The 26,088-nt window shown below is 37.9% G+C and overlaps 1 long non-coding RNA gene across 1 annotated transcript in view; it reads left to right on the top strand.

Moving 5' to 3' along the window:
* The window catches only part of LOC113460060 (uncharacterized), a 198,728-nt gene that overhangs the window by 78,054 nt on the left and 94,586 nt on the right, over positions 1-26,088 (top strand). The window contains exons 2-3 of the long non-coding RNA XR_012577984.1: positions 13,194-13,368; positions 25,456-25,592. This is a non-coding gene — a long non-coding RNA (uncharacterized LOC113460060). The remainder of the gene's footprint in view (positions 1-13,193; positions 13,369-25,455; positions 25,593-26,088) is intronic.

The following is a 26,088-nucleotide window of genomic DNA, read 5'->3' on the forward strand; positions in this document are numbered from 1 at the left end:
TACTGGGAGACTTCAGACATCTTAGTATCTGCTGGAGAAATAGCAGAGCAAACTGTAGGCACTCCAGGAAACTCCTGGAATGCATGGAAAATAACTTCTTGACTCACAGGAAGGGCTAATACAGAGCCCCGTGGAGGGGTTGTGTTACTCAGTCTGTTGGTTACCAACACAGGTGAGTTAATTGGGGCTATCAAAATGGGAGGCATCCTGGGCTGTAGTGATCCTGCTCTGGTGGAGTTCACAGTCCTGAGGGATATGGGTGGTAAGGAGCAGCACAGGGAGGGCATTGACCTGTTGAAACAAGTCCAGAGGAAAACTGCCAAGTTCATAAGAGGCATGGAGCAAGTCTCCAATAGGAAAGGATGAGCTGAGATTGGTGGGAAAAGAGAAAGCTTTGAGGTACCTAATTGCACGTCCCAGTACCTGAAAGGAACCCACAGGAGAGCTGGAGAGGGGCTTTTGGCAAGGGCATGTAGTGACAGAACTAGGGGGTAACTAAAAGACAGCAGGATTAGATTAGATATTATGTCATCGATGTTAAGGAAAATTCCCAGTCTGACCATTCATGTGCCTCTCTTGGCAGTCACACTCTCAAGGCCAACAACTTTCATTGATGGGACCAATGCCCCTTCACAGTGAGTGGCTTCAGATATGTTCCTTAGCTGGGAGAGTGGTGAGGCACTAGAACAGGCTCAGAAAAGCTGTGGATGTCCCATCCCTGTAAGTGTTTAAGGCCAGGCTGGATAGGCCTTTGAGAAACTTGGTCTAGTGGAAGGTGTTCTTGCACACTGCAGGGAGGTTGAAACAGGATGATGTTTAAAGTCCATTGCAACCCAAACCATTCTGGGATTTAATGATTTTATGATAGTTCAAGACATATTTACAGGCAGAAAACAGGTTGGAAAGGCTAGAGAGGCTTTCTTTGTGGTGCTGCTTTTATCAGAGTATTCCACCTCCGTAAATTATGATGCTCAGCTAATATTCAATGTCTTTTTCTAACCCCAACATAAGCTGCTTGACTGTCAAAGAAAAAGATATGAAGAGCTGTATCTACAGATATGGTTTGACAAGTACTATATCAAAATGCTTTCCTTGAGGTTCTGATAATTTTAGTCAAGATCAGGTTACATGAGAAACAAGTATCACAAATTAATTTATCTTAAGCTCTTATATTTAGCAGAAATGTCCTGCATCATTAGAAATGCTAACATGAAGAAAAAAGTACCATGTCACCAGATTAGCTAGGACACCTGAAATGGTAAAATGGCTATGGAAATTAAATTTTTGTGAAAAGGTCTTCAGCTTTTTCTGAATATTTGAGAATTTTCAGTTAAGTAGGAACCTTGTACCCTAAGAAACATATTGTGCAAACAGTAAGAATCAAATTTTGATAACCTTTGGCAAAATGGAAGATAGAAAGCATTGAATTTGTAGTGCTTTCCTATTATCCATCAGCCACTCAATAAAAAGTGTGCTTTCATCAAGTTTCATACAGTTCAATAGTTTCATTTCAGGTTGGTATCACACTTGTGACCTGAAATACTTGGAAAGCCCTGTAATGTCCAGAGAATGCCTTTTAAAATGAACAGGTGTCAGCACTTCGAGAAACAGTTCCATCCATTACCTGGATATGGTTCTTCTCCTTGGATCTAGATGAGAAGGCTGTGGAAGGCCATTTGAGATGGTATGGCAGCCCTGAAGAAAGCTGTAACCCTCTACAAAGGACAATCTATCAGCAGCACCAGGATTCGGCACTTTGGGTACCCAGGCTTAGGAGCTTGCAGTGCATGGCAGCTGTGGAAATTCAATTTCTGTTAAATAGGGCCATTAATGAGTAACAAAAGAGCCACGTGCTTCAGTTAATATTAACAGCAGAACTCCAACAGGGTGCTTAGAGATGCAAAAGTCATGGTAGATTAAAGCTCATCTAATTCAAAGTAACATTTATTGCAACCTGATTGTAACATTGGTAGTAAATCCTGCACAATTTCTTCTCTGAGTGGTGGGAAGTATAAATTCTGGCAGGCAGTGTATATCTGGGACTCTGTCCATTTCCTGTAAAAAATGCAAACTGTTTCTCTGATTGTGACATGACAGATTATTGAAATTGCTTAGCAGAAGATCTCTTGAATATTCATAGCCTGCAAGATACTGTGTAAGACAGACACTCACAGTTAACAAAATTAAAGCATTATAATAAGTTTACCAAGAGATATTATCTTACCTCTTTAAATAAAAAAAAGCAAATACAGGCTTGTGCTTGATTGTGGACAGAAAGATTTTTTAAAAGTATGAAAATTTAATATTACATACTATCAAAGCAGTCATTAAAATAATATGGAGCTCAGATCTCCTGTGCAAAATTTCGAAATGGGTTGTCAGTGATTAAAATCATCTACCATACCTTCTTTGAATATTTATATACCAATTTTTAATGTTTGTAAATGTGGATCAGACTTAACTCTTGCATTATTGTGGAATCACAGAATCTTTAAGGTGTCATGGTTTGACAGTGGCCCAACACCAGGCACCCACGGGAGTTGCTTGCTCACCCTCCCCTGCCACAGCTGGGCAGAGAACAGAAAAGGAAAAAAGTTAACAAAGGATTCCTGAGTTGTGAGAAGGACCAGCAAAAAACATTTTAAGGGTAAAAGTGGCTCAACTTGAAGTTGCAAAGTGAAATTTATGACTATAACAGAATCAGAGGAGGATAATCAGAAGTAAAATAAGCCCTTTCACGCCTTTTTCCCTCTAGCCCTCCTTCTTTCCCAGCGACAGCACAGGGAGACAGGCCATGGGGGTTTTGGTCAGTTCATCACCGAGATGTTCTTCAACATTTCTGGGAGAGGAGTCCTTCCCCTGTCAGCTGTGGGGTCCCTCCTATGGGGGACAGTTCTCCATGAACCTCTCCAGCAGACAGGAGGGGTCTTGTTTCTTCAGTGGTCCCCAAATGACATCCCCCATGGATCTCCACGGGCTGTGGGTGGATCTCTGCATCCCCCATGGATCCACACTGGCTGCAAATGACAATCGTGAGGCAGATGAGGGATATTTTGGACAGACTCTCACCTCCTCCTCCTCTTCTCTGACTAGAAGCAAAAACCTGTGACTTTGTTTTGATTTTCTTCTTAAATATGTCATCACAGAGGCATACCAGCCTCTCTCATTGGCCCGGTTTTGGCCAGCAGCATGTCCATCATCAGAGCCATCAGAGATTGGCTCTACAGGACACTGTGGAAGCTTCCAGCAGCTTCTTACAGGAGCCGTCTTTGTGGCCCCCTGCTACCAAAAACTGCTACCAAAAACCTAGGCTGTGCTGAAACAATAAATAGGGTTGGAAGCAAGCTCTGGAGATCATCCAGTCGAACCCCCCCTGACAAGGCAGGGTCACCTACAGCAGCTTACACAAGAATGAATCCAGCTGAGTTTTGAATGTCTCCAGTGAGGGAAGCTGCATAACCACCGTGGGCAGCCCGTTCCAGTGCTCTGCCGCCCTCAATGTGCAGGCACTTATCTCACTGTGAAATTGCAGTCAGGCCTTGTAAGTGGGGAAAATCAGAGTGGTGTTTGTTTTTTGTTTCATTAGGAAAATCTGCACTGAACTTAAGGGACTCAGTTCTGACAAAAATAGCCATTTTCTTTATGTTGAGGAAAAGTTATCCAGCTCACCTCTCATTCAGGAGATTTCAGTTCGCACTTTGGTGCCTTCTGTAGTCTCTTCAGATGTTATTTAGTACACCAGGAAGGTTTTGCATCTGAAAACAATGGATCCTCCTTCTGAGAAAGATAATCCAGAAAGAGCTGGAGTTTTGGGATATTTCCTGGATGTGGGTTTTATAATGGGGTCTAGAATTGTTACAAACTAATGTCTACATCCAGGTGTCACATTTTGCTAACTGGATTTGGACCACTCAGATGAGAGAACTTCCAGAGGAAACCATATGCCATGGTTTCACCCCAGGAAGGCCCTTGCTCACTTGTGGGAATTCAGCACATCACTCCTGATGTCCAGGGTCGCCGAGACAACCCTTGGGGGGCTCAGAAGTCCTGGAAAGTTGCCAGAAGTGCTTGGTGGCTAGACTTTGATCCTGCACGGGATGCAACACCTGAATGAGGATGGGAGGATCACACGGGGATAAGTGGTGAAGGGATAGATTAATTATGGAGTGAAAACACAGGTTTTAGAATCTCGGTACAGGGGGGTTCTAGGAGACAAGATGGAGGAATTAGGGCGTGTCCTGTCCTTCTTCTTCTTCTTCTTGTCATCCATCTTCGATGGTGATGGTGGCATTTTGAGATTGGTTCTTACTGAATGTGCACTTGTCAATAAGAGTGAAAGGTATTGGGAGGAAAAGGTAAATATCCTACACGTAGTTTTTGGTATAAAGATAAGTGGCCGCCCTGAGGGAGGTCAGTGTGCTCATGGCTGGCTTGCCATGCAGACCTCTGTCGGGCTGGGAGAAAATATTGTAGATAAGAATTAATAAACAACACTGAAGAACTGAAAAACCTGAAGACTCCTTTCGTCCTTTCAAGCGCGGGCTGCCTCAAGGCCATCCCGAGCTTTTCCAGGCCATTAAAACAGCCAAGATGGGACACTCACTCTCCTGCCAGTGTGGCTGGGGAGAGAATGGATAGGGTAAAAGCTGGAAAACTCCTGAGTTGTGATATAGACAGTTTAATAAGGAAGACAGTATCCGTGTGCATAACCAAAGCAAAACAAGAAGTTATTTCACCACTTCCCATGGGTAGGCAGATGTTCAGCCATCTCCAGGAGAGCAGGGCCCCATCATTTGTAACTCCTATTTGAGAAGACAAAAGCCATTACTCCAAATGCTGCACCTTTTCTCCATCTTCCCCCTCAGCTTTATGTCCTGAGCATGATGTCACATGGTCTGGAAATCCCTTTAGTCAGTTTGGGTCATCTGTCCCAGCTGTGTCTCCTCCCAGCCTCTCATGCACTCCCAACTTCTCACCCGTGTGGCAGCACAAACAGCAGAAAAGGCCTTGGCTCTGTGTAAGCCCTGCTGAGCAACAACAAAAACATCTCTGTGTTATCAACCCTGTGTTCAACACAAATCTAAAACACAGCCGTAAAGAAAATTATCTATACCGCAGACAAATCCAGCACATTATACTTCTGGTGTGGAAATAAAAGTTGAATTTAATTTGGATGCTGTGCCTTGGGTACGAAATAGAATAGGAGAACTGATTGAGTCACTTTTACTACAGAACTGCAGATTTCTGTTGGAAAAATGCTTTTTTGACACTCTGCTGTCTTTTATTAAGAATTTTAGTGTTTCATGTAATAGAATGAATGAATGTAATAAAATTATAACAAATCCTTTTTTTTTAAAGGAATTTCCTGACTTATGTTTAAGTAACTAGGTGCTATTCATCAATCTAGTAATTCTAATGCCACTTATTTTAACAAATGTTAAGGAAGAATTTTATAATATTTGTTATAAACAGGTACAGTGTCTGAAGCCTCACTAATTTTTAGAAAATTTGCATAATTCAACATAACAACAGATAGCGACAAAAGACAATTTAATAATCAGCCTGTGGGAAGACAGTATGATGGCTATGATGTTACAAAGAGCAGGGTTCCTATTGCTTTTACCTCAGGTCAGTAATTTATAGGGGATGAGAAGAATTAACTTCATAAAACTGTGTTGCTTAAGAAAAAAGATAGTGACCAAAACCAGGGAAGAGTGATATGCCTCGGTGTAAATCCGTGGGACAGAAATGTTTTGATGCTGTGTGTAATTCTGGACCTGTGTGCAAAAAGACTAAGCTAGAAGGAGAAAAACAGATGATCATGGGTATACAGTATCTGCCTAAGGGGTTACTAGAAAAACAAGATCTCTTTAGTCTGGGGAAAAGTAGAAAAGGGTTTGCTCGGAGGGACCTGCAAGGTCCTTCATGCCTCTTGGAGAAATGGAAGAACAGACTTTGCCTAACCTTTGAGATTCCAAGGACTGGCAAAGGAAATGACGCAGCCGAGGTGGTCTCCTGCTTACCCTCTCCAACAGGTATTCATCACTTCAATCAAGATTTGGAAATCCTTGCCATGGGCACTGTGATTTACAGGCATCCATGAAGCAGCTGCACTGCTTGATAGGAGAGTAAAAAACCACCAGGCTATTAAATAAAAAGACAGGCGTCCCCAAGATACAGATTGCTGAAAACTGAGACCTGTTGTTTTTACTAAGAATGCAGTACAATTTGGATATACAATGTAGTTGTGTCTACTTGCTCAACACAAAAAAGTTGATGAGGTTTTCACTTTAATGATTTGAAAACTGAATTCAGTAAAGATATTTCTCTTTTTGCTTTCATTCAATATCCATTCTTTCCTTATTTTTTCCTTATTCTCACTATTTCTTCAGTTCTTTGACAGCTCTAGAGATAGGTCCAAAACTGAAAGTGCCTTTGGAGCTCTGTTGCCATTCTGGTTTTCAGTCAATCCGCATCATCAGTTAAGGTGCCTTTGATGTCTCTTTCAGACATTTTAAGAGGCGATATTATCATTCTCTCTCCCTGTTTTGTTCACTAGTCTTTAAGATCTACCTCCATGGCTAACTGCTTTGTACTCAGTTTTTTTTGTAACCTTTTTTTTACTAAACAAAGGAATTTAATTTTGCTATAAGTTGAGTGTGTGGAGCAGTCATATCTTAGGAGCATAGAACAACAAAGGACCCTGATCATTAGATAAAATGATTTTCTAAACACTGCAGTGAAATGATTTATCAAAGATATCCCAAATTTACAGCTGAAAAATGATGAAGACATACAGCTTTCAATGTTTCCAACGTATATAGTCTTCTGGAGGTGCAGATATGTATGTGTTGAAGTTTTAAAAAATGCTAGCTTTCATCCTTGTACAATACTGAAAGTCAGTGATATGCAAGGACCTTTTGAAAGATCTGCAAACGTGACTGGATGTTTTAACAAGTGCTTACAACCTCATGGCTCCAAGAGGCACAGCTCCAGATCAAGCAAGAAATCTTTCAGAGTACCAGGAATTGAAGCCTTCAGCATATAGCTGTGGCATTAGCTGCAAACCCATATTTCCTTCTCTTTGATAATCACAGTTTGAATCCAGTTTTAATGAAGGTGCAGGATTACAGTTATTTTATCTTAGCTGGTTTGTTAATTCCTGGTTGACAACACATTTTCTAATACCAGAGTAATAACTTTAGCACATATAGGAACTGTAATCGTGCCAAGACATCCTGTCAGACTTTATAGAAACCACACAGGAGTTAAATAGGACTGTGTGCAAGGCCAGACTAGCAAGTAGAAGCCAGATAAAACATTTGAGCATTCAGATTTGATAAAAGGGCACGGAATTGGCAGGATCCTTGATCTCTCAGCAGAGAATTACATTGTGAAGAGGTGAAGCAGCACCATAATATAATATAATTTAATGTGGATGAGCTGATATTTCATTAGCAGCCAATGATTTGGAAGAATGTTTTCAACACATTTTGAATATGTTTTATATTAAATCCATATAACTAACAGTGCTTAACTAGGTCTGAAGGATGGTTACAGCATCTGTCATTGACAGATTTCAAAATGACTGTCTTGGAAAAAGAAAGAAAGAAAAATGAGATGTCTCGGCAATTTGACTAAAATTGGCTAAGAAAGTTGTTTTGACTGGTGACTTCAACATATGAAGTTCTGTAATACTGGGGCTGGTTTTGGAAAGCAGGAAAACAGTTATTCACTGATTTTTCCAGGGCTCGAACACTTTATTTCTAGTTAATAAGTTCTGAATAATAGAGCGTTTTCTTTTTTAAATGTGGAGGCTGTTTTAGTTATTTTCGTTCTTGTAGACTAAGTCTTTGCATTCAGGGGAGTATGGCCTTCAGAATTTTGATAAATTGTAGTGTTCAACCCATCAAATATCAAGAAAACAAGAGTTTGGGTAGGGCTCCAAAATTTGGCCGGCTTGAACAGGAGATCTTGTAGGTGGCTTATGTATTTCATAAAACGTTCTGGATTTTTGCTTGGTTTTCAGTTAACCTAGGAGATTCTATAACTATCCTTCTCTTTCTTCACACCCCCTCTGCCTTCCTCTTTCCTTCCTCATTTTCTCCCTTTCTCTCTTTTTCTCCTTTCTGATGAATGTTGACATTGTGGTGGCCTTAAACTGGGCTGTTTCATGCAGTACATTTTAAACATTTTGAAGGAACCCCTTAAAATTACTCAGTTCTTTTTATAACCAGGACACTTAGATACTAAAATCTGTGGGTCCACATTCTCCTTGATGTCCAAGATTTAGTGCTTTTTGTTTTGTTTTGTTTCTTAAAATTAAGCAAATACATTGTCTATCATCAGGCCTGTTTTAAGTTTGTGTGATCTTCCAGAATACATTTTGTGGGCAGTCAGGAGTGCCGCTGTGTCTCCTGCAGACACCATCCTAATGTAAAGCTAACCGCCTCCAGGGAGCTTAGCTGTAACATTACAAGGCAAAGCACAGGCTTGCTCTTGTTTCCTCTGCCAGGAGAACATGTCTTCAGCTCACTTTTTTGGCCAGCTGTTAATATTTTCCTGGTGCAACTGTCAATGAATTGGTTTGATATTAGCAATGACATGCTAGCCTGAGCGATGACACCCTACCACTGGTATGAACATCCTAAAATAAAGTGTACACCCAGTTTTTCCCGGAGAACCTAGTATGTTTTTGTTGAGTGCTTTCTGGGTCAACTGATGCAGTCTACCTCCTAGCAAACAAGACACATGATGATGATAATACATAACACTAGATAGAGGTAAAGTCATTAGCGGCAGTGGGTTGTCTTCGATAATAATGACTCTTGTAGAACATTTTTACTGCATTATGAAAAGCTTTCAATATAATTGTTTATGCCTCTGGAGATTCAAGAAAAAGAAACTACAAGCTGGTAGTATTCATGGTTTAGCTCTTTCATGCCTTAGAGGTGACTCATCAAACGAAAGTCAACAAATGGTTTACAAAGTATGGTTAGAAACAGATTCTGTTCTGTTCTACGCTCAGGTCTGGACCAGTCTCTTTACATTAATCTGATAACACTGATTCAACCCACACAGAGAACACAGCCAGCTGGTTGGATTTCTCTTGTGAACATGATTCAGCATTTGTGAGCTGATACGCACCAAATGATCAATTGAAATGCTTACAGCAAAAGTGCCGTCCTCTTTTATATAATTTCAATATGTCTGAGTTTGAATGTAAGCTTTACAGTTTTCATAAATTTGTTTTCAAGAAAATATGTTGTTTTGACAATGCAAACTCCAGATGTGTTTTCATTGTCTGGATCTCCTGCCATTCCTTAAAAAAAATATGCAGAGGTTCTAAACAGGAGAACACTATTTAAAATACAATTGTAGTTTATTAAAATGTTAATGTTGGGGGTTATTTTTGTGTTCACTTACCCCTATTATTTCTTTATAAGATAAATGGCAAAATTGTGATGAAACTATTACTTTTCTTCATAATTCTCTTAGAAGTTAGTAGTAGCTCTTCTTTTCTACTTACCAGGGTAGTTTTATTTGCTAATGTCACTTTTACTTGTAGCATCCAAAGTACTTATGAACCTGCTTCGGTACTTCAGAACATTTAACTTGTTTAGTTGAAGAGGAAGCAGGTAACATTTTTAACCATTTTGAGTCAGAAACATCTCTCTTGGATGTCTTTCCTGTAGCGAGCTGTGCACACTGACTGCCATTTCATTTCTCCCACTCAACAAAACACTAGCTTTAACAGATTTTGAGCTTGAATACTATGTGTTTTCCTAAAAATGAAATTTTTCTTGTATTGAGTGTGACGCACTTGAACAAAAGTCTTTCTTGAATGTATGCTAGGAGATTATATAGCGAATGTAACTAATATGATTTTTTGAATTCTTTTATAGATGGCTCTTTAAAGAAAAAAAGTAATTTAGAAAAATCTCTTAGATCTCAAAATTTCTTGTGAAGTCATGTTAGAGCTCTGTGTATTGATTTGCAATAACTAAAGGTGTGCATTTTTGTTTAAAGCCTTTTATTTACTAATTTTAAAGAACTATTTTATTCTTCAATATATTTTCTTTCAACCAAAATCTCTCAGTGGAGTTGAAAGTAACTTCACAGCATGACTGTGACAGAACTAACTAGCCCAAAGGCCAGAGTCCCAGATGGGTGGGAGGGAAATTGAGGTCATCCCCTTAATCTTCACGGCAAGAGTTAAACTGCCACATTACTGTATATTATTTAAATTCTCTTTGTAGGTAAATCTGAAAGAAAATATGCTGTCTCATCTGCAATTGCTTAACATGTGTTAGTGTTTGATCATTTTTTTAGTCATAGGACTTTTAACAAATGCAGAGTTTGATGCCCACTTTGAGGTGAAAAAGGTACAGAGGTCATTCCTTACGGAAGAGTCCTGAGGAGTGAGGAATATCTAAGTAGACCTTTCCACACTCCCTTTTCTTGCTGAATTCCTGCTGCTCTGCGACTCCTGTGCCATGCATGCAGGAAAACTGCTGTACTCACGGGGAGCCTGTCCTCCTTCTGTGGTAGAGAACTGAGCCGGATTTGTTTTCAGTCTTTGGTGTTTTTACTTCAGAGGAAGCAGTAGAGGCGGACATGGAGCTGAAGATCCTTCATCTAAATTGGTGTCTATTTTAATCAACTTGTTCAACTCATCATTGACTTTGCTTTTCTTATATGTATTCTTTCATGTTATTAGACTTCTGTATTCCTTCCACTATCCACTTTTACTCTCATTGCAGAAGATTTATGTGTCTTTTTCCCAGTAAAAAGTGGCTGTTCAGCAGCCTTTGAGCTTGTCATCATAGATTTAAAATTTACTGGCTTGTTTTTGCTTTATTCTCTGGCATTGTCCTTATGCAGCTGGTTTCTGCAGATGTTTTCTGAGCAGAGCTAGAAACCTTGCAAATATCATCAGTGTTACAAGTTTCTACTTTGCTTAGAGCTGCAGCACACAAGATGCATGTGTCCTTTGCAAGATCTGGCTGCACTCCTTGCCTTAAATATAACCTTCACCTCTCTGTAAGTATATGTTTTCTCACAGCAGTAGAGTGTATCTGTATCATTAGTAAATGTGTATCTGTTATTGATGCGGGAATTGCCTTTCTAATGTGAAAACCATGGTTTCAAATAAGCTGTTTGTTCTTCTGAACAGAACATACAGACTGAACTTGCTCTTCTAATTACCTTTGTATAATTTTATACTGCACTGATTTGCAGCTGAACTTCTCATTAGCTTTTTTTTCATTTTAATTCTTCTTTACCCTCTGCATCCTTTTGTTGTTATTCCTTGTTGTCCATCTCCTTCCTCAGCTTTCTCTATTTAATTCCCTTCAAATGAAGAACACTTCTGCACATGAAAACCTTCCATGTGTCCTTTCTTCGTCTGACTGTGAGAGTTCCCACCTTCTGTAAAGCATTTTTTGCACACTGCATCTGCCAAGTGCTTTACCTTTTGTGCTTTTGAAGGAAAATATGTTAGAAAAACGGAAGTGCTCCTGACAAATACCCTTTATTCTGTTACTTCTGTTCATTTGTTAGTGGCTGATTAGGATATAGGGAAGAGAGGTCATTTGTTCAGTAGCTGGTATCTATGTAGGCAACCTTGTACATATTTCTAAGCATTGTAAAGCAAATAGTGGAAAGTGGAGTTTGGTTCTTGTCTGTGAAGGACTCTACTGGCTGGAGTATGCATCCTAAGGGGAGGGGGGTTGGAGGGGAATCTCTGTATCACCAAATCCTGTATGGTGTAAAATCCCCAAAAATTAGAGCATTTGTTTTTCATTATTTGGGTTTTGTTTTAAAGTAGTGAGACTCTTGCTAGTGATGACAGGCCATATCTCCTAGTTTTAGAACAGAACTATTTTACCACTGGTAGCCCATTAAAAAAAATGTAGTGGGAAGCCAGCCTAGAGCCCATTGCTTCCCTTACCTTTCAAAGATTCTTACCTTTGGGGTAGAGTGTTTGACCTAAATTTTAGAAGAAAGGAAAGGCATTTAAAATACAGACTTGAAAATGTCCCAGGAAAGAACAAAGACTCCACTGGTGGAAGTGGAAAATTCTGGCAGCTTCAGTCTTTGATCCCGCATGTAGAGAAGCAAATGCTACCTTCAGAAATCAATTCTTTCTTCAATCTGACTGCTCTTATAAATTAATAAGAGAGAAAGAATGACATTAGATTTGTTATTAATTATGTCTGGATTGTTTTCTACTTTTATAATACAGCAGGTACCTTGAAAAATTCTTATGAAGAAATCTCTAGTGTTTTTTTTATTGGTTAAATATTTTCTTACATAAAAATATATTATTTTCATAGAGGGGAGTATGGAAGGGGGATAACATGAAACAAGCAAGGAAAAGGAAGACACAAGTCTGCTTTATATTCCTTTATTTTGTGAAACTGCTCCTAAGTGAGATGCTGCAAGGATGCTGTATCTCAATGGCACCAGTTGTATCAGAGATTGTGATGTTCCCAGTGTGCGGAGAACTCTGCTCAGAATAGCTATGCTACATTTCTTGAGCTGTTCCATATGGGGTTTGCCTGATTGGGATTTTGTAATTTGTAAAAATGGTACTTTAAATTGCTTTCTTTACTTCTAAAAACATGGATTTTAAGAGGGTGCTTACAACTAGTCTAGGATTTGATATGACAGATATTTATATTTAATGCAGAGCAAAACACAAAATACACTTAACCTTTATTCAGTTGCATTGTAAATGTATTCTACTTTCTTTCAACTGAAGTGAATTATATTAATAACTTGTTATTGTTAAAATGTCAAGAGTATTTTCTTTCTCTTTGAATTATCATTTCTATGCTCAGGGTATTGAGTTTTGCTTATCGCTCCTGACATGGAAAGGAAGAAATGTAATCTTATGTGAAATGTTCAGACTTCTCCTGAATAGGTAGGTTATTTCTTTTAGATTAGCTCAAGTAATAGTTAAAGAGCTGACATACAAAATGTGGAAGGAGACAGGAACCAGACAATGCACTGAAACTGAAACGCTTCCTCGTTTAAAGACAGGCTCCCTGGGACTAATAGAGTGATGAGCACAACATGTCAGGCATTGCTGTATGTAGCACTTCTTTTTATTTTCACCAAGCTGATTTTGAGCATGTACTTTTTATTTTACTGTGACATTATCAAAATAATGTACATTCACCTTGCAGAGTTGAAGTATCCCTGTTTGGGGATGAAATCAGAGAAGTTCAGGAAGACAAAATGCACCACAAGGATTTTTGAATTTCACTCCATCTCTGCAGCTGAAGAAAAATATTCTCTGTAAAGTATCTGGTTAATCAGATAGACCTTGAATGTTCTCCCCTCTCACCACTTCAAAAACAGGTAATTCTGCCTCTTAAAGGAAAACTACATTATGGGAAATATGTTCATCCACTGTCAGTCTAGAAGGGTTGAGGACTGTGTGTGGATTTTCTGTTTGAGAGAGCTTTCTCACCTAACTTAAAAAGTAAACAGAAATGTGAAGTTAAATCTTTGAATAATGATATTGTTCTTAATCAAAAATATATGAGATACTCCTTCTAATGTCTTTAGTCCTGCAAGCCAAAACAAATTCAAATGGCCGTCTTTATCACAAACTCTTTTTGTTTCAAAGATGGATGTAAGGTTTCACTTTAAATTATTGTCCTTCCTTCTTTCCAGCTTCATAGAAAATAATACAGCTTTATATTTCACCAACAAGGACATTCTGGATACAATGCTGGCAAAATTTTCATTCCAGTAGAATTGGTTTAAGCCGATGTGTATATTTTTACATTTTCATTTCTAATTAATTTAAGTTTCGCACCAGCTGCTACTGATTCATTTATAAAACTATTGGTGAAAGAGCAAGGTTTAGGATAAACTTTTTTCCGTGCATTTTTCTTTAAAGTGCACATTTGGCCCAAGCATATTAGTAATATTATTGTTTTCCAGATGGAGTGTTTTGTTTAAATATTTATTATCTGTTTTTATAAATGTACTAAATTAAACTACAGTGTACTACACCTGGGTCATGGCAATCCCAACACACCCTCTGGCTGGATGTGGACGGGACTGAGAGCAGCCCTGTGGGGAAAGACTTGGATATGATGGTTGATGGAAAACTCAACATGACCCAGCCATGGGCACTCACAGCCCAGAGAGCCAAATGTGCCCTGGGCTGCATCCAAAGCAGCATCCTAGGCAGCAGGAGAGGCGGGGGGACTCTGCCCCTCTGCTCTGCTCTGCTCTGCTGAGAGCCCACCCGGAACCCTGCACCCAGCTCTGAGGTTCCAGCATGGGAAGGACATGGACCTGTTGGAACAGGGCCAGAGGAGGCCCCAGAGCTGCTCAGAGGGTTGGACACATTCCCCACAGAGCCAGGCTGGGAAAGCTGGGGCTCTTCAGCCTAGAGAGGAGAAGGCGCTGTGGTGACCTCACAGCAACCTCCCAGTAACAGGAAGGGGTGCCCAGGACAGGTGGAGAAGGACTCTTCACCAGGATCTGTAATCATAGGACAAAGAACAATGGGTACTAATGGAAAAAGGCTAGAAATTAGGAAGAAATTCTTCACTGTGAGGGTGGTGAGGCACTGGAACAGATTGTCCAGGATGTTGTGGATGTGCCAGCCCTGGCAGTGCTCAAAGGAGGTTGGATAAGGCTTTAAAATCAGCCTGTTCTCTGGATGATATCCCTGCCCTTCACAGTGCAGGTTGGGGTTACATGACCTTTATGGTCCCTTCCAACTCTTGACATTCCATAATTTCGGCAATGAAAGGAATGTAAAACAAAATCTTAGTTTTAGTATCTAGATCCTGCAATGATGCCAGAAATTTTCATGTGCTATCTTATTTATGAGGAGTTTGCATATACTTTAACACTACTGTTGTGATATCTTTTGTGACACTAAATTCTGTAGAAATGTCCTGTTGTTGTCCTGTCTAATGTCAATCTCAGCTTTTTCATTTGTATGACCTTATAGCTTCAAAATTAAAACTATAAATGGGAATACCAGTGAGAGCAGGGGAAAGCACCACTCAAACCTCATGCTAACCCACCCACAGAACAAAATAAGCAAACAAACATAAAAGGAAACAAAAAAGATATATTTTATTTTAAAATCACTGTCATGTATTGTTCTATGCCAGAAAAGGAGGTTAGAATAAAACCTGGGTTTGCATATTGCAGAGTCTGGGTGAAGTTGTGAGGGTTATCTCATTTGTGAACTTCCAGGCATGCTTCCTATTTCTTCAACAGAAATGCTAAAATATGAAATCAACTTACTTTGCAGAAAATTTATCCTGGCTGTCTGACGTTTGCAAATTTTACTGGATTCCAGTGGGAATCCATATTACAGAGAGTGGGAAAACATATTACAGAGAGTCACTGTTTTAAAATATTGTCCCTTTTCAATGAGAGATATTTTTTTAAAGTGTGCTCACAGTTTATCTCCCCTGCCCAGCCAATGGAGTGAACTGAATATGTTTTAGAGACTGTTGTTCTTAGTGTGACTGAAAGGGATAATAAGAAGCATTTTACTAGTTCTTAAACCATATTCCAGAGAACAATTACTTGTCATTGTGTGTCTGGAAGAACAGCAACTGCTTCCATCATCTTGTCTTGTAATCCTAAAGCTATGTACAGTTCCACTCCTTTGTGCTGAGCCAGTTTCAACAACAAATTAGTCCTGAGGTTTGTGTTTCCCCAAGAGCCTCCCAAATGAATGGGCCAAGATGTTATTAAGGGCATATTTATACTGTGTTTAAATCCTCTTTATATTGACATAATTTGAAGTTAAGGATTGTTAATGAGTAGGATTTTTTCCTAAGATCAAGTCCTTGCATGAATATAAACACAGGAAAATCCTGCATTCATCTTTCCACCCAATAAAAAACATTTTTTGAACTGAAGAATAAAGAAAAACTAATAGGTACATTCCTAAAATGGTTTGTAAATAAAAACAAGCTTCCATCTATTATCTACTTAGAAGAACTATAGTTTTTTTATTGTGTTTATTCTTATTTAATGTCTCAGAAAAAATAATTTGCTTGTGGGATAGATAGAACTTCTGGAGGAAAATTCTTATTTAACCTGCCAGGAAATGTCTTAGTGAGTAGTTAGACAGCCCAAAACAGTGCAATTTTGCTTAGTAAAAATGTACGTGTTTTGTAGAAATCAGTTTTGGAATGAACAGCTGTCTAGACATTTCACATATTAAATAGTAAAGAACTGAAGCCCTGGATTTATTTAATACAAATGCTTGAGTGGAAAGTCTTGTGTTTTATATATGGGGCCAAGAACCATAAAACCCTGGACTCTGGTCCCCTTTTTGATGCTGAGTGACCTTAATAATTCTTTGCACTTACATAGCATTTGGCAAGCATTATTAATTTAAACTTCACAGAGTCCCCATGAGCTACAGAGGTGTAATTATCTGACTTTTTCAAGTCTGAGAAGTGAGACTTGTAGAGGTTATGCTCTGCAATAAAACAAGTTGAGAAAGAGGGTGGAAACCCAGGTTGCTTGGCACTTACTCCTGCTCCTAATCTGCTGGAGTACTGCTGAACGCCTCAGCTCCTTAGCCTAGCACGTGGGGTTAATGCTGCTTTCCAGGCTGTAGATGCTCATGCTGAACTGTGAGTAGGGAGATAAGGAAGATACACATCTGTGGCATCTGTCTTCCAGAAGGTACCACTGACCAGCTTATTCATAGGAAATTCCTTGTAGGCAAGGATGGGCAATTCTAGCCTAGAAGAAGGCAATGAAAGGATCTTTTATTTTGACAGATATTGAAAATCCAAGAGAGGCTGCCACAAATGTACTTGAAGTGGATGCAGAGCAGGGCAGTAGATTGATTGCACAAGCAGGACCTGAGGCTGTTTTGGTTACTCACTTCATGAGTCTGAGCCAGGCACTTGTCCTTTTTGAGCCTCAGATTTCTCTTTGCATGTTCTTAATTTTATTTTAAGCCATGCTGTGCTGCCAAAACATGAGCTTAGGAAACGTTGGATTTTAATGTGGTGTTTTATGGCTTTCAGATTACTGACTGAATTTCTAGTGCAGAAGCTTTTTCCTAACTAAGGCTTTCACTTATTTGTTTGCTGTTCTAAGACAGGCGAAACTGCTGAAATCAGAGGACAAGATGACATGATGTGAATGTGTAACCAATTTTTATTGCTAGCATTTACATCTGGTGGAGGTGCCTATGGGTGGTCAGATTGCAGGAGAGGCAGCATGGGAACCCTATCTGAGCCTTCCAGCTCATACATTGTGAGGTTTTCCATTCCTGAACTTCATTCAAAGGCACTGTGGAGCAGGAAGAAAGAGGAAATTTAAATTTACCTTTCTGACAGGTACTGAATGCCAGCCACAGAACAAGAGGTGCAATGGTACTTTTAATTTATCATTATCTATACCAACTGCCAAAGTGGCCTTAGCGCACCATTCTAAAGTTATGTGTCTTTTCCTTGTAATGTATGTGGGCTGTTTCTGGATCATGGTGTTTCCCCTACTCAAACAACATTTTGCTTTTTGTGGATAAATTTTACTATAACAAAATATGCTACCCCTTTGCAGAATTCAATAAAGCACTTCTGTTTATTCCTGTGATTTTTTGTTGTGGGTTTTTTTCACCTTATATTTTTTTTTCTGTTTTTGTTGTTTTGAGGGTTTGTTTTGTTTTTCTCCCAATTAACAGTATTTCCTTTTGTAAAGGTGGTTTTATTTGCTATGCATCCCAACACTTCTTATATGTCACTTATTCATAATAATTTTGATATAGTGAATTATTTTTTATACAAGTGTGCATTTCTTTGTATTTTTCAGTCTTCTGTTCTCTTAGTTTTCCAGTAAATTATTATTTTCTCTGTATTACTTTACATGCTGTAATTGCTTTGTTATCTATAAAATAAAGGTAGGCTTAGTTTACTCCTTTCATCACTGCCAGAACCTCAGTGAATGAACTGCAGTTCCTCTCATTACCATAGCTTCGTTCTGCTTTGTTCTAGTGATAATTGCCCTTGTCATCCTCTTGTAACATTTGCTGTGAAAACTTGTGTTTAAAAACAGAGAGAAAGTAATAGGTGGTGTTGAAGAGAGATTAATTAGGCAGAATATTTTGCAAAATGAGTTGATAAAGAAATGTTTGTATTTCACATCATTAAATAACTGAGTCAGAATTGATTATGTAAACCGCAGCAGACATGGAGAAAAGGCTAAGCTGCTTTACTGCAGCAGATACAGGAAGAATATGGCTGAGACAAATTGCATTGTTGATTCACAGCATACTTTTGGTCAAGTGAAGACAAATTAAAGTTTTCAAATGTCTGTCTTTAAACTTTTTTTTTTTTCTTCTCTCTCTGGTATCCTTTGCCATTCTTTCTTACAGGCTAATCTCCCTGTTTTTACACTTAAGAGTTACTTTTGTAAGATGGTTATACTGCTTTTTAAACCATGTCTTTATGAATCCCTTTCCCGAAGGCAAAGAAAGAAATGTATTTTGCTCACAATGACCAAATTAGTGAACAAGTATGAAGTTAAGGTCTGTTTTGTGCTGCTGGGGGGCTCATTAACACTGTCAAAAACAGTTTCTGGGATCTTGCAGCCACAAAATTTAGGTGAAGCCACTAAGACTTGAAATGGAATACCTTTTTTATGAGAAATGGGTGTGAAGTGACCAATAGAAAATACAAACTAATAAAAAGATAAATAAAATAAGAGATTCAGCTTCATTGATATGTATACATTGTTTCCCTAGTTCTGGAATGTTTAGTCAAACTATAATTTTTTATAACATCCTTCAGTAAACACAGAGTTCACTGCTCCTCATTCAGCATTATTTGTGTCCTGGGAGTCTTTCAAAGGAAACGAAAGATTTGGCAAGGCCTGGAAACTTATACAGAAGACTGTTTATTGTAGGGGAGTTTGGAAGATAAGGAAATCAAGGAATCAAGGAAACTAATGTTACCAGGCGAAAATGAAAGATAATGTTACTGTATAACAGGATCCCTGACGGAGGTGTTCCGAAACATTGGAGCCAGTCTGGGAAAATACCTGAGACAGAAGCCAGAGAGATAGTTGCAGTGGGCCTGCATTGCTCTGGTTCTGTGTCTCTAATGACATTGTCATGGAGCTACCCTGTGTCTGAGATGTAACTCTGCTCTTTAACACATGGGTGTATTTTCTCTCAGCACTTTTAAATAAAACACAGATTAATGTATTTTTTAGGAGACCTGGTTGCTGAAATCCAGTCCTTACTTCAACACTTGTAAGTACAGTGGAATGGATACAGGTCCTCATTGTGAGCACAGCCACGGTGCAAATGTAGAGGTGATCTGTTCTTGGAGGACAGCACAACAGTTTTTCAAAAGACTCACATCAGGCCGTTGGTAGAGCAAGGGAATGTGCTTTTGAAGATGTAAAAATTCTAGAGCCCACAGATGTAGTCCTGTCTCCAGCAGTGTTTCCAAGCCTATATCCATTACAGCAGAGAGCAGCAGCTGTTGTCACCACAGGGTGCTTGCTCAGTTCATATGGAGAGGCATGGAAATCCACAGCATATTTTTTCATCTTGCTCCCTCCAATGGAAGGTATGCTCAAATGGAGAGAGATATTTAGTGATTGCATTCATCTGTTGAATACTGGGAGTTACATATTCATGATGTACCATTGAACTGCACAAAAATCAAGCTGAAAAGTCAACCCTGTTGATTTTGAAGGCTGTTTATGTGTGTGGTATGTGATGCAGGAGAGGAAAGAAAGCGCTCTCTGCTGTGAAACAGCTGCCAACTGCGCTCTGGTGCTCTGGAGCTGTGGTGTCTGGCCTGTGACCTAATTGCCATGAATAAAATGAATATATCTCAGTATTTTCATAATTTTAAAAGTGCCTTTGGTTAGATACACAAAGTCTCATTAAGTAAATTAGAATTAAGTAAATGACAATGAATATCTACATTTAAATTTTAAGGAATGGGTAAACTAATTGCAATTTACTGTTACAAAAGTACTCATTTTTTGCCAGATACATAATAAAAATACTCTGAATTAAATCAAAACATTTGACATTGATAAATTAAAAAACGCAGAAAAACCTTGGAAAGACAGGGCAAAATATTGAATAAGTGAAATGTGTTCTCTGTATATAGCTCTGATTTAAGGTCCAACTAACTTACATATCAACTGAAAAAGGAAATGTTTTCTTCAGTTGATTATGAAAGCAATTGATTTTTTCCTAATAGGTTATATACCCTGGTATTTGTCACAGCAATGAGAAGGCTCAACTGAAAAGCTTCTAAAGCCTGTTAATTAGGAATGGAATGGATACAGCCCTATGCATCTGCCCATAATCTGTGAGAACCAGACTAACAATATTCTCTCTGTAGATGGAGTTCGAGTCAAGTTAATGGTGTTTGTCTTTCTCTTTATTTTTATTTGCTCAGTCTGCTTCAGTTCTTTGGCACTTGTTAAAGAGCTATTGAAAATGTTGACCCAGTACTCATATCAAAGTTTATTTTCTTTTTTCCCCCCCTGTGTTTAAGCATTACATCTCAATTCAGTGATGGTTTTTTTGTCAGAGAGGTAAGTGCTTTTCATGTAAGAATCATTGTATCCAGTAGGAATTCCTCATGCACGTAAACATTTGATGAACCATTACCAGAGTGTGTTTCTGCAGGGAGACTACAGGATGTTTATGAGACCACAGATTTTACCTTCATATGCTTTAGCTTTCCATGTGTTTCCTCTCTTGCTCTTTTATTTTCATGGGATATGTTTTTTTCTCCATGAACATTTCCTTCTCACTGCTCTGCATTTTGTTTAACAGGAAGGAAAAAAAAGCAAGTTTGTTTATATTTATAATGAAGAAAGGTTTATAATGGAGATAGATGATGCAGATAATAATACAGAAGTGAAAAATGGTTTGATCTCTCTGTTTTGATTTGTAGTCTTTGTGAATTACATAACTGTCCCCTATTAATGCTGATCTTCAAGAAGAAACTCCTACCAGTAGGAGTAATTTTTAATATGAAATGCAGTCTTCTTCAATTTTACTCCAAAAAGAAATTAACATATTTTTTGGCTCCCTCTAGAAGGCCCATTTTTATTTAAGAGAGGCTGAATCTAATTATCACAGAATGTCTCTTGAACCACTTTAGGATATCAGTATAAGAGTATAGCAAGTAGTCCCTTGACCTGTAGGTAATAATTTCTAGCTATGCTACTGTAATAGAATTGAGACTCTTCTCCTGAAAACAAGGTGAGTATAAGTTCTATCAAATTGTTCAGCTTCCAATGCAACAATTAGTAGGAAAGAATTAAAATCACAGTTTGAACCAGGAATATTTCTGTCTTACCATCAAGTAAGTAGACTGTTACCATAATGTAAAAGCATAATCACATAAGTTATTCCTTCTCTAATGAGGTGAAAATACTGAAAAAAATTCTGCAGTCTTGCCTTTAATGATATTGTTTATAGCTAAAATGTTAGAAGATGAAGAATTAGGAAAAACCATTTATTAAGCATATAAGTCTGTGAAAAGCAAAAACATGTACATTTGTTAAAGGCATCAGAAGGAACAAATATACTGCTGAGAAAAGCTGTTGACACCAGCCAACAATGTATTTCTGCTAAAGCTCTTTTCTGGGCTTTTAAAGGTTCCCATATTTATCTTCATGGGACAATTGTATACCTTTCATGGTTCTATCACTTTTTTTCATCTTGATGATAGGAAACACTTCTAAACTGACTTTGGATAGTGATTTATTTTATTCATTATTTGCAATGTCTTTTTAAACCTACTTCTATTTTTCATTTGTGATATAATCTTAGCTGTGGCATATTTGTTCCTTCAAGTCATCAAGGGTATTTGAGTATGTGATCTGGGATAAATATGTCGTGGTATGATCTCTTTCTATATCAATTTTACTTTATCTTTATTAATTTTGCAATAAGTCTACTTTTGTGGCATTACTAGTATTTAATAGTTATGCTATTTTGTAGCTTTAATTTTGATTAAACCTGGGCCCATGTCACCAAAATTTAATTTAAATTATTTTTTTAATATTGTTTGAAAATATTTTCCTTCTCTAACTATTTTTTGCAGCCTTGAGAAATAGAGTAATTCTGTCTTCAGCTTTATAGAGGCGCATTTGAAGTTACCTTAGCTTAAATGTTAATTCCCCTCCCCCACCAAGGATTTAGTATTTTAAAGAAGTAATTCAGCTTTTAAACTGAGCTATATTCCTCCCTGTGTTTCTGTGAAGGATTTCTCAATCCTTTTGCTTTATAATCTGAAGAAATAGCTAATGTATTGTCTTGTATCTCTTTCACTGATTCACCGATTATAAAAGTAATGCTGTGAGGCAATAGTGTTTAGTTTTTGATTTATGCAAATAACTCAGTACATAAGTTAGAAGTTCCTTCCCTGATGGCTACATATTACCTTGAAATATGTTCCAGAGGACTGGGTTCATTGCAGCTGTATTTTTAAAGTCTAAAACTACTAAAGAACAATAGTTTTACTGGTGCATAAAGCCATGAATGGCAAATGCTCAGAAAGTGAAAACTAGGAGCAGTAGTAGCAGCAGATCAGCTGAGAGAGAAAAGAAAGAAAGCAAAGAAAAACCTGTTCAGATGAGCAGGCTGTAATCTTATATCTAAGCATATCTATTGACAAAATGGGGGTGTAAGCAAAGGTGGAACAGAGGAATTACTGTAATATTTAGGTGGTTGCTAGTGAGTATGGTCTGTTTTTTCTGTAGCATTATCCAAAAAATATTCCTGAAATCACTGGGAAAAATATTCCAAAGATTGTAGGTTATTTGCTAAAGCCAGCATCAATATCCAAGAAATTATCCATTCTTAAGCTATTGTGAGAGATATTTTCTGAACCAAGGCAATAGAAAGAGCCATTTATAAGAATTCCTTCACTTTTAATTCTATGTTTGTAAGAAAAAGTAGGAATCTTCACTATTAGTAAAAGGCAGTATTTAATTTTTCTTAGAGAAACAGTAAAGTCAATAAAGTTCTGGCTGAAAAATTGAGTAAAATAACTGAAATCTGTATTAACAATTACTAATAATTTTAAATATCTAGAGACTTCAGTGTCTGGAATTACTGAAGAATTTGACAAGTCTCTTCTCCGCTCTCCTTTTTGTCCAGCACATAAAATCTGTCACAGACCAGAAGAATTGAAGTGATTTCCAAGTGCTTGGAAAGGTTAAACCAAAGGCTATGTAAATGGTTTTATTCTGATATGTCTACCTCCACAATTGATTCTCCTGAGAAATTATTTGTCCCCTGAAGTCCTTTAGCTTTGTTGACCTTCAGGGAGTAAAATACTTTCTTTAATGGCTTCTCGTGGTTGTGGTTTGAATATTAATATTATGCATAAGTCAGGCTTGCTCCCGTAAGGAAAGGCTCACTCTCCAGCTGTTTCTCAGCTGGGTAATGATGCTATACTCCAAGGTCCTGTTGCTTCACAGTGGTAGTAAAGGTGACATAAAATCACTGACAAAGGACTTGGCTGAGAGGCTTGGATGCTTTTGAGCAGAGTAATGATTCTCTAACTTCTATAATTTAGGCTTGGGATGATTTGAGTACTTTTACTCTGACTCTTGGAATAATTTTCTTTTTACAGAGTGCAATATAGTTGCCCATTTTTTAAGGAAAAGGTTTTTTCATATAGCATGAAGTGATGATATTTGTCATACATCATATATGGATGTCACTAGATACACTGAGTAAAATAGAGCTTGTATTTCTGTATGTGACCTGAAAAATTTATGTCAGAAGTAATGGGACTTCCTGAGAAATTTCAGAGAGATTGAGGAGGGTTTTCCCTGCTTGGTTTCTATTGGAAATTCACAGTTATCACTGCTTTCCCATGTATTTCAGCAAACTAATGCAGTGATGCAATCATACTAATTTGAACAATGTTTTTTGAACTTGATTGATCTTTAAGTTGTTAGCTTCATCTGCAACATTCTTCTATTGATTTTTATGCTCCTTTTCACTGCCTCTGGAGGTGTTTTCAGTGTCCCTGCAGTATTTTCCCTCCTGCCGTTATGTATACAGCTCCCACCTGGTTAGCTAAACTGACAACAAGGTGTGGCTAAATATTTGCAGGGACGACTGTTTTGTTGCTCTGATCTTCCCAGCACCTGGGCTCTTTGTTCATGTATGTTTTACCTTAGGCTAACCTTGCTTTTGACATCTATGGTTTTACAGCTCTGAATTTACTTACATTTGTTGGTACAAACTGGGATATTGGCCCAACTTGAGGAATATTAATTTTGAGTATTTTGAGTGAATACAGAAAAACAAAATGTTTCCAAAGAAGGAAAAAATATCTTTCAGAAAAATATTTCTCTGAAAAATAAGCAGTAAGTTTCTTGAAGAACACAAAATTTTAGATTAAAATAATAGGATTATCTCCTGTTGGAATTTTTTTCTTTTTCTCTTTAAATATGACTATTTGTGCTAGCAAATGACATAAAGGGGTGATGAGGATCAGAGAGACAGATGGATTGGAACAACAATGATGCTGAAAGGGTGAATATACAAATATCACAGTAAGGGAGAATTAATTAGCTATACAAAGGTGATGGGTGCAGCTCTCCTTTTTTCCCAGCAGACCACTCTAGGGCTGACCACTCTAGGGCTGGAAATAAAGGACAAAATTCCAAATAACTAATTTGTGAAAGGAAGTTTAAATTTATATCTTTCTCCGCAAAAGCATTGCAGAGAATTGCAAAGCACAATGATTACTTTTCCAAGAACCCCTGACTGAGTATAAACAACCATATATCAGAGGCAAATTGTGAGGAGTGTAGGACTTCAAAGGTACTCCCTATCTGATTCCAAGCAGGGGAAGAAGTCCCTGGTCTCGGTTTATTGGGAAATAAGAAAGAAATATGTTCATTCTTCCTCATTTCCAGGCTTCAGTTTTGAATTTATTTTGCTGAGGCAAAATGGAAGAAGCAAAAATGAGGAAAAGATTACACTCTTTGAGGTGATGATTCAAAGCAGGTGCTCCGCAATAGGAGCAGGAATGAATGGAAGGTTTGTAGGAAAGCTTTACTACAAGAACTTACCATTTATAGCCATTCAGCCCCAGGCCTAGCTCTTACTATATTTTTCCAGGAGTTGAGATAATGTGACTCTGTGAAATGCTGTAAGGGAATCAGATTCAGTTTCAATAAATGTATTTAAAACACTCTTAGGCATATATCATTTTTATATCCCCCAGTAGAAACATGTAGAAAAATGGGGACAGATGTACTGTGCTCAGGTTTGTTCTAGACTTCAGTGGGTCATCCAGAGTGCAGGGAAAAAGTATTTAAGAAATTTGCATTCAGAAGGATGAACATCTACTGAAAATGACTGCACTTATTTACAAATGAGATCATTGTAATATTAAATGATGTTTCTTTTCCCCTCTTTTTTTTTCTTAGACCTGAAAGCCTCTGTGCTTACACTTTTACTTGTATGCTAAATTCTGAACCTAGAAGGATTTTCTTGAAAAAAGGCTGCTTGAGTAGAAAGAAATCAGATTACTAGCAGACAATTTCAAACAGCGATGGGAGGGATGGTAAGTTATTGCTTTGTAATTCCTTTATAAATGCCAATGTGGTTTACTGCACAACAGAAATACAGAGGAATATCTGGACTTGCAAACATGCATGAGATTACAAAAAGGAGATAGTTTATTGTTTTTGCCTCTAATCCACTGCATTTGGTTGAAGAAAAGAAGCTTGGAGCCAGAGCTTTAAAAGTTGGACAAACATCTAATAAAGGATATCCCTTATTTTTATTATCCCTTCTCTTCATTCCTGAATGTTGCTTTATATTTTAAATAGAGTGTAAAACTTGCAATGACAAATCTGTTGGAGAATAACCTTTGGATTATATATATTGAAATAGAGATTTTGACTAAAGTGGTTACCCCAATTTCTTTCTCATTTCTTTTCCTCAGTCAAAGGAAAAATGCTGTTTCCTACAGTAAATGTTCTGCTTCCAATTTTCATGCTAAAGGCTACACTAACTCTAGCCATCATTAGTAAAAAAAAAAAAAAGGACCTGAACAT

Source organism: Zonotrichia albicollis, chromosome Z (genome assembly GCF_047830755.1).
Source record: "Zonotrichia albicollis isolate bZonAlb1 chromosome Z, bZonAlb1.hap1, whole genome shotgun sequence".
NCBI lineage: Eukaryota > Metazoa > Chordata > Aves > Passeriformes > Passerellidae > Zonotrichia > Zonotrichia albicollis.